Source organism: Arachis hypogaea, chromosome 20 (assembly GCF_003086295.3).
Source record: "Arachis hypogaea cultivar Tifrunner chromosome 20, arahy.Tifrunner.gnm2.J5K5, whole genome shotgun sequence".
Lineage (NCBI taxonomy): Eukaryota > Viridiplantae > Streptophyta > Magnoliopsida > Fabales > Fabaceae > Arachis > Arachis hypogaea.
The window spans coordinates 116,015,543-116,029,288 of record NC_092055.1 but is presented as its reverse complement, the minus strand read 5'-3'; the positions used below and the strand labels follow the sequence as shown (position 1 = coordinate 116,029,288).

Here is a 13,746-nt window from a genome sequence, read left to right as displayed (position 1 = left end):
AACATGATTCATGTCTCTTCCACCTCTGAGACGCTTTGTCGTTCTTCTATAGATGATGGAGAATGGTTGCAATGCTTGCTGGCGATTCAGTACACCATCTGTTCCGAAGATTATTATAAATTTCCAAGGCTGCTATTGCATGCGCAAGTTGATTCCCTTTACGTGGAGCCCAAGTAAATCCACATTCTTAGATTTCTTCTTCTAGTTGAAAGATATCTTAAAAAATGATGTTGATCTCTGCCATTAATCCTTTAGATTTGATTGCCTGCACCAACATAAGAGAATCTGATTCAATTAGTACTTTATTCAATTGTAAATTTTGGGCTAATACTAAAGTATTTCTAACAGCCAATGCTTCTGTTGCCAAAGTGGAGAAGATTTGAATATTGTTAGCAGTCTCCGCAAGCATCTTTTTAGAATTATGTCTAACAACTACCATAGTGGCTCCTACTCATTGTCCTTTAAGAATGCTGTATCAACATTGATCATGATCCATACCTTTCTAACTCTATCTCTATTCTCCTTTGAGTTGTTGTTGGCTGACTGTTTTGTTGCATGGAAAAAATTTTTTCTAGAGTCTTAACTTTTATGATTGTAGCTATGGGATTAACATGACAGCTCTTATAGATAGCTTGGTTCCTTATTTTTCAAATCTCCCATATTAAGATGTAAATGCTGCTTATTCTCCTTCCTATATCCTCCCCTCCTCCTTCTTTAATTCTCTGAATTTTTTCAAGAAGCAAATTTTCAAAATTTGATATTGAATCATGTGTAGGACAACATTGCCATTGCGCTCCAAATCAAGTTGTCCTTGTCCATTGACATAGCAGAATAGCATGTTCTATTGTCTCTATATCTCTCACAAATTTGGAAAATAGGAGATTTCACAATTTTTTTTTCTTGAAAAGGTTTTCATTTACTAGAAGGATGTTATTTACTGTCCTCTAAATAAAATTTTTTATCTTTTGAGGAGTTTGCAGCCTTCAAATTTTCTTCCATATGTCCTAAAGTTTGCACTAGACAAGGGGTTATAGGAATCTTCTACTAAGTTTTCTTTTTTTTTTCTTTGCCACTTGATATCCAGTCCTCACATTATATACTCCATCCTTTGAATAAGGCCAAACTAAACTATCCTTCTTATAGAAATCTAACATCCAGGGCTTTCCAGAAATATATAATAGTCCATACTTTGCTTTGGAAATGAAGGCCTAAAACTGGCATTCAACGCCAGCCACCCACCCTATTCCTGGCGTCCAGCACCCACAGGGGAGCAGCTGGCGTCCAACACCCAAAAGGAGGTCCATAGCCAGCGTTCAATGCCCCTAAGGGATACTAGCTCGTGGGAGACACTCAAGCTCGGCCCAAACATTCACCAAGTGGGCCCCAGAAGTGGATTTTCGCACTACAAGACTAGTTTATCTTATTTCTGTAATTCTTAGTTACTAGACTAGTATATATAGAACAAAGATCACCCTTGTTAGAGATCTTTTGCCCACTTTTATGTTTTTCATTATTTTCTGTACAGTATGAGTCACTAACCTCCTAAGGTTAAGGTTAGGAGCTCTGATGAGTTTTATGGATCAATAATCTTACTGTTTTCATTCAACATGTCTGATTCTATTCTCTTATGCAACCTCGTTCTTCATCTTATGAATTGAGGGTGCCGTGACAATCACCCTCGTTCTACATGGGTTCCCTGCAAGTCCTGACCCGGATAGCGTTGAACTAAAGCTAGAGATTTCATTGCGGATTTCAATAGAGCATCTGAGCAACTTTGGATATGTGACATGAAATCCCATTGACTATGGGTGTGTGAGGTCTCTATAGCGTTAAGGCTAGAGTCAGAGAAGCAGCACTTTCTGATCCGGAAGATCTGCCTTATCTGTGGCACCTTGAGTAGGATCGTGAAGGAAAGTGGACTGCTTAGAGCTTCATCTTCTGCTATAGTGAGAAATCTAGAGGTGGCTTGATGAGAGGACATGAGTTAATCACTTACTGCTGCCATTGAAGGAGTCAGAAGGTTATTGAAAAAGACAATAAGAAAAGTTAATCCAGAAAGACAGCATCTCCGAAGCCTCAACGATTCTATCTCCATTGAATTATCATCTATCTAGTAACATTTTATTTATTTGTTTGTTTTATGCGTTTTTCCCGTGACAAACTATATTTTCTATCCGCCTAACTAAGATCTACAAGGTGTCCACTGCTTGCTCAAACCAACAATCTCCGTGGGATCGATCCTCACACACCTGAGGTATTACTTGGACGACCCAGTATACTTGCCGGTCTATTTGTGCGAATTCTGCGGAGCCAGTTTCGTGCACCAAACCTCCTTACCCCTTTCTTTCAGATAACCATCTATTCCATTGCTTGTGGAATTTTGTTGCTCCCCCACTTCCTAGTGAGTGTTTTGAGCCTCACACGCTTCATCTTCTCTCCCTCCCCATGAATATGATTTTTGTACTCTACCTCTTTTTTTATCCGCAATAACAAGGGATTTTGCTTAATTGACCCCATACCTTCTGTGTATCTAGGGATGTTGGAATTTCAAGATGCCATTGCTTATTTTCTCCTGCATTCTTTTTTACCATGCCCAATTATACCCCATTTCAAGCAATAGCTGTCTTGCAACCTCTCATATTTCAGCTCTACCAAGATGTTAGGTAACTCCTCCCTAGTCATCCAAAAACATGTAATGTTCAGTGTTATCCTTGATCTAAGGAAAGTTTGTACCAAAACGTTGTTCCTAATTGGGTCTTCAACTTCAATTACTATACTCATCAAATCCTCAATTATTTTTGCAGTCTTCTTATCCATGTATTCCAAAAAAACCCCATGCATCTGAACCCAAAACTCCATAAAATCATGACTTACTTCCAACATAGGCTCATGTTGAGACCAAAGCTGTAAATTAATTAGGTAGTCTCTGATACTTTACGAGACTCCCTTCAAGATTTGTACTCCCTTCCAGTTGTTTCTAAAATTTATATGGACCTTGTTTTCACCTACCTCTGATATGCATAGTCTATCTGAATTTTTCCACATTCCTGTTAATGCATTTTAAATAATTTTGAAACTGAGTTCTTTTTCAGCTATTACTTTCCTGATTATATTGAGGTAGTCTTTCATATATTCATTCTTCTCCTTACTTTTGATTATGATTATCTTCCCTTCTATAAGTTCAGTTCCAAAGTTAGATTTTGGATAGGACATTCTGTTCCCGGTAACTTTACTGCTGTCCTTGCAACTATTGATTAAAGAAATGTGGTTTGTTAGAGATTGTGATTAAATACTTTCTTAAAACTCATCAAGTATTTAGACTTAAAAGTCTTACCCTTCTTCCTCCTCTTTATAGTTATGCTTTTATTATTTTCATAATCAACTTCTAATTCGGTTGTATTAGGAAATGAATGTCTATTTTGTAACCGATTTATAATGATGGAAATAGTTGTTAAATTCACTTTATTCCTCACGTGTTAGTGCGAGTTACATATATATAGAGAGAGATCTCGATAGATAGTTAATTTTGGTTAGTTCAGTGGTCATTCGTCCGCTTTAGTAACTATCGGGAGTTCAAAATTCACATTGTGCATACAACAATAAGTTGGCCAGTAACAAATCTTTAAATGGAGTTCCGCTTCGCAAAGGATTAGTCCTTAGGTTGTCGAACTGGAAAATATTGTGAAAAAATATTGTAAATGGTCAAATTCATCGGTGAAAGACCACTCGTTCTTCAAATTAGTTCCCAAAAGAATTTTTTTTTTGTTGACATCAAAATTTGTTAATGTAGCATGTTAAGTGATACTACAACACACACACATAGGAGTCTTAATTGACTATTAGAATGATAAGTTTATGAAATTAGATCAAATCAAAATCTAAATGAAGAAAGAACTTGAAACATTGAAATTCTTCAATTTGAATTTATTTAAACTAATTTCATAAACTTATTATGTTAACCGCCAATTAAAACTACTAGATGTATGTTATGGTGTTACTTAACGTGTCATACTAATAAATTTTGATGCTGGTAATAATAGAAGTGATGGAAGGACTAAAATAACTAACTTAAAATATTTAAAAGATAAATTTAATTAAAAAATTTTTTGAAAACTAATTTAAAAAATGAGTAATCTTTTAGAGAGACAAATTTAATCATTTACTTATATATATATATATATATATATATATATATATATATATATATATATATATATATATATATATATATATATTGTATTACTTCTTAATCAAATCAAAATAGAAAAGTGCAGATTAGATTAGGTGCTTAATTTATAAAAATGGTTGGACGTCGGAGGATTATTCTTTAATTTGTTCATCATACAAGCCGCCATGTGGAATTACGAGTTCCTTTTCTTAATGCCTCCCACATTAATTAATCTCCTTAATGCTACCTGCATAAGGGCAATTATCAACTTCTGTATTTTAATTAATAATTTTGTCCTAGCATTTGCACATACAGTCAGAAATTGTTACGAGTTGATGAAGTTATTTGGTAGGTTTTAATAAAACTATAATGTAATAGTGGAGTAAGTATGAAGTAATGGTCCAATAACTTTGTTGCTTTTCTTTAATTTCTTGCTGATTTATTACGGATCAAGCCATTTTTAAAAAAGATTTGGAACGTGAAATGCCGGGCAACAAATATAATTTAAAATTAAAGTTGGTTGAGAATCATGCATGGGGTGCAATATTTAAAAATAAAGTTACCAAAAAAAAAATTTGGTAGTTTATCAAATGGTATCTGTTATTTTATCATTCAAGTAAATTAATTATATTTTATGTTAAATATTTCAAAAGTCTAGCTTATAAATTATAATATTATATAATATAATTAGTTGAAAATGTAAAATATTTCTAATTGGTTTTTTTTATTTCCTTTGAAAACAAAGAGACTAAATTTTCTTATGAGATATTTGGAGAAAGGGCATGAATCAAATATGGGACATCTCAATCACTATATTGATGTTTTAAGGTTTAGGTAGGTTAAATATTTTTAGTGTAAAGATTCTTTTATTAGACAATTTGTAAGTAGATTTCCCCCATTTTTAAGTTTTTGAAATTTTAAAGTCTTAGTAGGTTGAGTCTTGGAATATTTCCTTGGTAGGTTGAGGTATGAATTGAGTTATTATTTATTAAAACATTATTCTAAATTTGTGAAAGCCAAAAGAATAGTAAAAGGAAAATAATTTTAATTGATTAATATGAATCAATGTTTTTAAAACTTTTTTTAAATTTTTTATTTAGAGGACTTAGAGTTAGAATATTTAGAATTTAGGGTTTATAATTTGAAATATAGGGTTTAGGATATACAATTTATAATTTATGATTTAAAGTATAAAATTCAGGATTTAGAATTTAGAGTTTAGTATTTATAGTAGATGGTCAGTTGGCTGTGGTGGGTGGTCAGTTGGTGCGGGTGAATAGCTAGCCTGTGTTATTAGTTGATGACGGTAGTGGGTGATCTATAGTGGGGTAGATGGCCGCTAACAAAGGTGAAATTGTGGTGTTGGTAGGGGTATTAAATAGGGCAAAACACTCAATTAAGTCAAGGAGAGAGGAAATTTTTACACAAATTCGCTAAACCAAAATCTGGTTCATGAATCAACCAAAGCTTGTTTATATGTAATTCGAAGCAGCTAAATTCGAACTCCATTTTCACATAATTCGAATGATGTTGCTTCGAATTATACACAAACGCACACAAATTCGAATCAACCTGATTTGAATTACACATACACAGTAATTCGAATCAAGGTGATTCGAATTACACCCACGTACGCATTCTCAGGTAATTCGAATTTGACTGATTCGAATTATTCATGGTATAATTTGAATTATGCTGTTAAAAAATTAATAATTTATTAAAAATAATTAAAAAAATTAATAATTAATTAAAAAAATTTATTAAAAAAATTAGAAAAATATATATTTTATTTCATACATTAAAAAAGCTAACAAAATATTTAATTACGAGACTTCTTTAAAATATTAATGAGCTATCAATTTGAATTCCATACAATACTCTTTTGTCCATTTTTAATAGCTCATAAATATTTTTTAACAAATTTTTTTAATAAATTTATTTAAATTATACTACAAAAAATATTTTATTCTATGCAAAATAATTTTTTAAAAAATGGCTTCAAAAATGTTAAGAGTACTATAAAAATTTGTAATGTTCTAATGACTTAGGTAAATACATGCATGTACTCAAATTTTAAATAAAATACTCTACATAGTCAATAATAATTTAGAAATTAAAGAAAATATTTTATTCCATACAAAATAATTAAAAAATATATTTTATTCTATACAAAATAATTTTTAAAAAATGGCTTAAAAGATATTATGAGTACTATAAAAGTTTGTAATATTCTAGTGACTTGGGTAAATACATGATAAAAATATATTTTTTTTAATTTCTAAATTATAGTGATTATGTAGAGTATTTCTTTAATGTCCTAAGTCATTAGGTCATTACAAATTTTTATAGTACTTCTAACATCTTTTAAGCCATTTTTTAAAATTATTTTGCATAGAATAAAATATTTTTTTGTGGTATAATTTAAATGAATTTATTAAAAAAATATTCATGATAATTTTTTAATAAAATTATTTAAATTATATGGTGAGATATTACATGATTCGAATTATCATGGGGAAGTTCGAATCACTCTGATTCAAATTATATGGTGAGCAATTCGAATTCTATACAATACTCTTCTGCCCTGCCCATTCTTGATAGCTCATGAATATTTTTTAATAAATTTATTTAAATTATACCACAAAAAAATATTTTATTCTATGCAAAATAATTTAAAAAATGGTTTAAAAGATGTCAAGAGTACTATAAAAATTTGTAATGTCCTAATTTAGGACATTAAAGAAATACTCTACATAATCACTATAATTTAGAAATTAAAGAAAATATATTTTTATCATGTATTTACCTAAATCACTAGAATATTACAAACTTTTATAGTACTCATAACATCTTTTAAGCCATTTTTTTTAAAATTATTTTGTATAGAATAAAATATATTTTTTAATTATTTTGCATGGAATAAAATATTTTTTTTAATTTCTAAATTATTATTGACTATGTAGAGTATTTTATTTAAAATTTGAGTACATGCATGTATTTACCTAAGTCATTAAAACATTACAAATTTTTATAGTACTCCTAACATTTTTTATGCCATTTTTAAAAATTATTTTGTATAGAATAAAATATTTTTTGTAGTATAATTTAAATAAATTATTAAAAAAATTTGTTAAAAAATATTCATGAGCTATTAAAAATGGACAAAAGAGTATTATATGGAATTCAAATTGATACCTCATTAATATTTTAAAGAAATCTCGTAATTAAATATTTTGTTAGCTTTTTTTTAATGTATGAAATAAAATATATATTTTTTAATTAATTATTAATTTTTTAATAAATTTTTTTAATAAATTATTAATTTTTTAACAGTATAATTCAAATTATACCATGACTAATTTGAATCCGTCAAATTCGAATTATCTAGAAACGCGTACGTGGGTGTAATTCGAATCACGCTGATTCGAATTACTGTGTATGTATAATTCGAATCACATTGATTCGAATTATGTGAAAATAGAATTCGAATTTAGCTGCTTCGAACTACATATAAACAATTTTAGTTGATTCATGAACCAAATTTTAATTTGGCAAATTTGTGTAAAAATTTCTTCCCTAAACTTAATTAAGTGTTTTGCCCTATTAAATACTTATTCTGACTTGAAACTTAACTCAATTCCAAAGCACGTTTTATCAAGTTTGAATTTATCATTTTTACCTGTTGTAATTTTTAGGTCAGGTCCGAATCCTATTTTAAATAGACATAACTTCAACTCAAAGTTATGTTTTATAACTATTTATGAAATTAATATTTTTATACTTAATAGATATTTTTATATTACATAGTGTTGTTTTGTTTAAAAATAATTTATTTTATTATAATGTTATATAATGTTTACCAAAGAATTTAATTTTTATGTACTAACAATATAAAAAAAATTTACATATACATCTAATTATATATTATAATATAAACAAAAATAATTAATTTTTAAATTTAATATTTAAACTTTTAATATATTAAAATTAAATATTTTATTAAATTTAATCTTTAAAATTAAGATTTTGTTAATTTGTTATAAAAGATTTACAAAAATAACACACACTAAATATTGGCTTGACCTGGTTTTATCCACTTTATTTGAAATTAATTTATGACTCAACTTGAATTTTTAAAATAGATTCCGTAAAATATTAAAGGTCGGTTTAGAATATGGGTTTAATTAAATTCAGTTCGTCATGTTTACTCCTCTAAATGTTGACCCAAAAAAAAAAGGAGAAAAAGTGAAAAGAAAAATAATAAATATAAATAAAATGATAATTTAAAAATAGATTAATATTAATTAAAATATAATTGATTTTTTATGCATTTTAAAGAAAAATGTAACAGGTGAAACCATAAAAGTAAGCTTTTGTTTTATTAAGGGAAAAAACCAGAAAACCATGTTAGAGGTGTTCACGGATAAAATCGGGTTTGTCTTGATTTAGAGTCGACTCTAAATATATATTGGGTCTATTTTTTAGATCATAATCTGGCCCTAAACCCGATAAAATTTAAACATTTTCGGATCATAATTATATTGGGTCCAAATCGAGTGAAAACTGGGTTTTTAAAGTTTTAACAATAATTTATAAAAAAAAAATATTTATAAAAAAACTTATTTATGATACACTTATTTATAAATAAGAAACTTATTACCGAAAAATTAATATTCATATTTGAACATGAATTTATCCATATATTCTAATTTGATACTTCTTTGATCTATTTTCTAATTCAACAAATGTGATAAAAAATAAAAGAATAAGCTTATAACTAATATAACACAATATTAAAATAAATTTAAAACATATATATCTTTTTTAGTTCTCTCATGTGCACACGGATCGAGCGAAACCGAATTTACCTTGACTCGAACCAACTCGAAATAATGATCGAGTCTATTTTTTGAAATCCTTACCCAACTCTACACTCAATAAAATCATGCCAAATTAACTCTGTTACGGCCTGGCCCAAGACTCGCGCGGGTCAGCCCGACCCGAGACCCCGCCGGCCCAATGGTGCGTCCTCCACCCGACCCGGACACGCGTCCCGTACGGCTCGCTCACAGCCGTGGGACAGCACCTTTGAGGACATGGGCCTGCCCATTCGAAGGGCCCACCACTGACATGTATATAAGGGGGAGACTGGCTCTCCCCCAAGGTACGTCACATTCACACATCATTCCCTCTCCGCCTGCACATATTCTGACAAGGGCGTCGGAGTGTCTTTGCAGGTGGCACCCCCCTTTTCCCATCAGAAGTGCTCGGGACCTCGCTCACCCGAAACCAGGAAACCACGGCCAGACGAGCTCCTCCACCGTCCGAAGCATTGACCTCAGGATCCTAACCCGAACCGTCCGGTACCCGACCTACCGAACATTGGCGCCGTCTGTGGGGACCGACGTTCATGGATTTCATACTGGTCCAGACTGGGACTGGTTCCGAGGTAGCGCCTCCCATACTCGGGGGAGGCGCCGTCGCGACGGAATCCCGGCAGCAGCAACGGTCGCCCACGAGGGATGCGACGCAGACTCACGAGAGACGCCCCTTCGGGGGGACGGGTGACAACCACGCCAGGATAATGCAAGAACTACGCCACAGAATGCAAGACTTAGAGCGCAGGCTAGCAGAAAGAGAGCGCGACCAACGCTCCCCAGAGCGGAGCCCCACCCGTTCCCGTTCAAGAAGCCGTTCGAGGCGCACGCCGAGCCCCCAATGCGAGTCGGAGAGCACTGAGGAACGGATACGCCCCAGAAGAAGAAGTCGCGACCCCATTATCTACGCCCGACACGAAAGGCGGCGTGCGTCGAACAGAGGCAACGAGGAACCCCACCGCGAGAACAATGAGTTGAGAAGAACTGCCCGAGGACCTGTCATAATAGGAGCGACCCCTTTCCACCGCTCTGTACTCGAGGTCCGATTACCAAAACATTTTGACAAACCGACAGACATGAAGTATGACGGAACACAAGACCCCCTAGAACACCTGACGGCCTTCGAGGCCAGAATGAACCTAGAAGGGGTGGGAGACGAGGTCAGATGTCGCGCTTTCCCGGTCACCTTAGCGGGCCCGGCAATACGGTGGTTTAACAACCTCCCGCAAGGCTCGGTGACCCAATTTACCGACATCAGCCGCGCCTTCTTGGCTCAGTTCACAACTAGGATTGTCAAAGCCAAACACCCAATCAATTTGCTGGGGGTGACACAGAGACCCGGAGAGCCGACCAGGAAATACCTGGACCGTTTTAATGACGAGTGCTTGGAGATTGACGGTCTGACGGACTCGGTGGCAAGTTTGTGCTTAACGAACGGGCTGTCAAATGAGGATTTCAGGAAACACCTCACCACGAAGCCCGTCTGGACGATGCAAGAGATCCAGTGCGTGGCCAAAGAATACATTAATGACGAGGAAGTCAGCCGGGTCGTGGCTGCCAATAAACGGCAGCCCGCCTACAACCAATCCCGGCACTACGAAGCCAGAGAAAGACCAAAGGAACACGCCAAGGACGGCGGTCCGAGTAAACCACCCAAACCGTTCCCCTGAGTTGGGAAGTTCACCAACTACACCCCCATCACGGCGTCGATCACTGAAGTTTACCAACAGATAGCAGAAAAGGGGATACTGTCGAAGCCCCGACCACTGAAGGACAGGACGGGAGGAAACAAGAACCTCTACTGCGAGTACCACAAGGGCTACGGGCACCAAGGTTCTGAAAACCGAACCGGTCATCGAACCGTTCTAGGTACTGGTTCACTGGTTCATAGGTTCAACCGGTCTGACCGTGGTTGAACCGTAAAAACCGTTTTATAATAAAATAATAAATAAGCACATAAAAATATAATTATAGTCTAATCTAAACTTGAAAATATCATTCAAATTAAAAGTACTACATAAACCAAATGTTATAATCTCATTCAAATACAAATTCAAAGTTCAAAAGTCAACAAACAAACAACCAAACATAACATAGCAGCATCAAAATGAGCCAAATTTGTCATCAACCATCAAAATCCTCCATAATTTGTTGCAGATTTGCGTCATTGATTTCATCACCTTCATTTCCACTACTTGGACCAGAAAAAGCAAGTGGTGCAGCATAAAATGTACTAGTACTACCACCACCACCACCTTGATCTAAATCAGCATCAATCTCATCTAAGAAAATATAATCATATTTTTGTATTATGCAAGTATCATAGATGTAGTAAATCACACCGGTAAGCAGGATAAGGAAAAATGATCCCAGTACTGATCCTGCATTCATCAAAACTCCATCTTTAGAAAATTTTCACATTTACTTGCTTTCAGGCTAATTAATAATGATACCAAGAAAAGCATTAAAAAAAAAGAGAAGGCATAATGAAGTGAAAACTAACCTGTTGTTACCAGAGCTGTTGATGGTCCTGCAACTACACCAGTAAACTTAGATCATGCAATCACTCGAAAAAGCAATAACCCTGAATTTGTTGAACAAGTTAAAAGGTACATAAAGCTAGTCGGAATCATGGACTAATTCATTGATTTGGATGTCTAATGTTTTCATGAAATTCATCTACTTGCTTCAATTATTTGTTAATAAACATCTAAGAAAGAATCTACTCCAAAACAACAAGAGTCAAGCTTAATTAAATTGGCTATTAGTCATGTCAAATGCAACAAAATGAAAAAATAAAATAAAAAAATAAGCTACCTTTATGGTTGTCTAAACAACTGAATTCATTCTTTGTACTATTCCAACTACACGTGTTCCCTTTTGATTCACAGTAATCTCAACTCTCAAGTTCACAACAAATGAACATTAAACAAACAACATCCAAATTCCAAAATCAGAGTATACAAACAACATCTCAGGTTCAAAAAATTCATAATTCAATTCACAAAATCATCTCTCAAAATCAGAGTATACAAAACGTCAAAACCAGAGTTCACAATGACAAAATCATGTCACAAAATCAGAGTTCACACAATCAGATTTCACAAAATCAGAATTCACAAAATCAATTCATATTTCATCACAGAATCAGTTCATAATCATATTTCATGACAGTTTCATGACTTCATCAGAGTTCAGTCAGTTCACAGAGTTGATATCACTATATCAGTTCATAACGGTTTTAGAGACTCAGAATTTCATCAAAATTCTTTGTTCACAGAGTTCACAGAGTATCAGATTTCATCACAAAATCATGTTCATAAATCATAACCAAATTAAAAAATAAAAATTACCTGGAAATGAGACTTCAGTTCTTCAACGCTGCTGACGCTTCTCTATTGCTTTCTCTCAGAGGCAGACGCTGACGGCGAAGTGGCTGAGGGCGCTGACCGTGCTGACGCTGCTGAGGGCGCGACGCTGCTGAAGGCGCGACGGAGGCTGAGGGCGCGATGCTGCTGAGGCCACGAAGCTGCTGAGGTCGCGACGCTGCTGAAGGCGCGACGCTGCTGAAGGCGCGACGGAGGTGAGTGCGTTGAGGGCTTCAGGCGTTCTGTCTCTCACAGTGGTGGCCGGTGGGTCGTGGTGGGTCGTGGCCTGGTGGCCTCGTGGGTGTTGTTCTGTGGGAGTGGGAGTGTGGGTGTGGGACGCTGAGGCTGGAGTGAAGCACGAAGACGAAACTGACGAAGGAGAAAAGGGAATTAGGGCTTCCCACATTGCAAAACGACGGCGTTTTGCTGTCAGGTTAAAAAACCGGCTGGGTCCCGGTTCGGTTCGACCGACCGGTAACCGGCCGGTTCGTCGGTTCAATGTCGGTTATCAAATTCTGCGGTTTCCTTTATTGACTGAACCGCTTTAGCGTCCGATTCACGGTTCGACCGGTTCGACCGGCCGGTTCGAACCGGTTTTCAGAACATTGACGGGCACAAGACCCAAGACTGCTTTGACCTAAAGGACGCCCTCGAGCAAGCCATCAGGGACGGCAAACTCGCCGACTTCTCCCACCTTATAAGGGAACCAAGGAGACGCAACCGGGACAACGACAACGAGGACAGATCCCGACCAACAAGACGACGACAGGAGCCAGAGGGTGACGACCACGGTCTCACGGTGGTAAACGTGGTGACGGCCAGGAATACCGCCCCGAGGTCGAAATCGGCGCAGAAGAAAGATGCCAAGGTCTTAGCGATCTCCGCCCCACCTGGTAGAGGTCTTAAGGGTCTCCCACCTATCTCTTTCGGCCCGGAGGACCAATGGTTCGACGAAGCGCCGGAAAGTCCGCCCATGGTCATCACGGCTAGGGTCGGAACTGGCCTCGTCAAACGAATCCTGGTAGACACCGGGGCAGACTCGAACATCATGTTCCGAAACGTTTTCGATGCCCTGGGATTGAGAGATTCCGACCTGACGACCCACCAGCACGGTGTGGTAGGGTTAGGAGACCACTTCATAAAGCCAGATGGAATCATCGCACTCCCGACCTCTGTGGGACAAGGGCAAAGACGAAGGACAATCATGGCAGACTTTGTAATATTACGAGATTCAACGGCCTATAACATCATCCTGGGGAGAAAGACCATTAACGACCTGGGGGCAGCTATCAGTACGAAACTACTGGTGATGAAGTTCATCACCGATGACGGA

At 35.5% G+C, this 13,746-nt stretch overlaps 1 long non-coding RNA gene across 1 annotated transcript; it reads right to left on the bottom strand.

The window, feature by feature from the left end:
- Window positions 1–11,346: 11,346 nt before the first annotated feature.
- LOC140182610 (uncharacterized) lies at window positions 11,347–12,177 on the bottom strand. The gene is made up of 3 exons (XR_011878558.1): window positions 11,863–12,177; window positions 11,549–11,575; window positions 11,347–11,426 (listed from the first exon to the last, which is right to left on the bottom strand). It is a non-coding gene; the product is annotated as an uncharacterized lncRNA (long non-coding RNA).
- Between the last annotated feature and the right edge of the window lie 1,569 nt (window positions 12,178–13,746).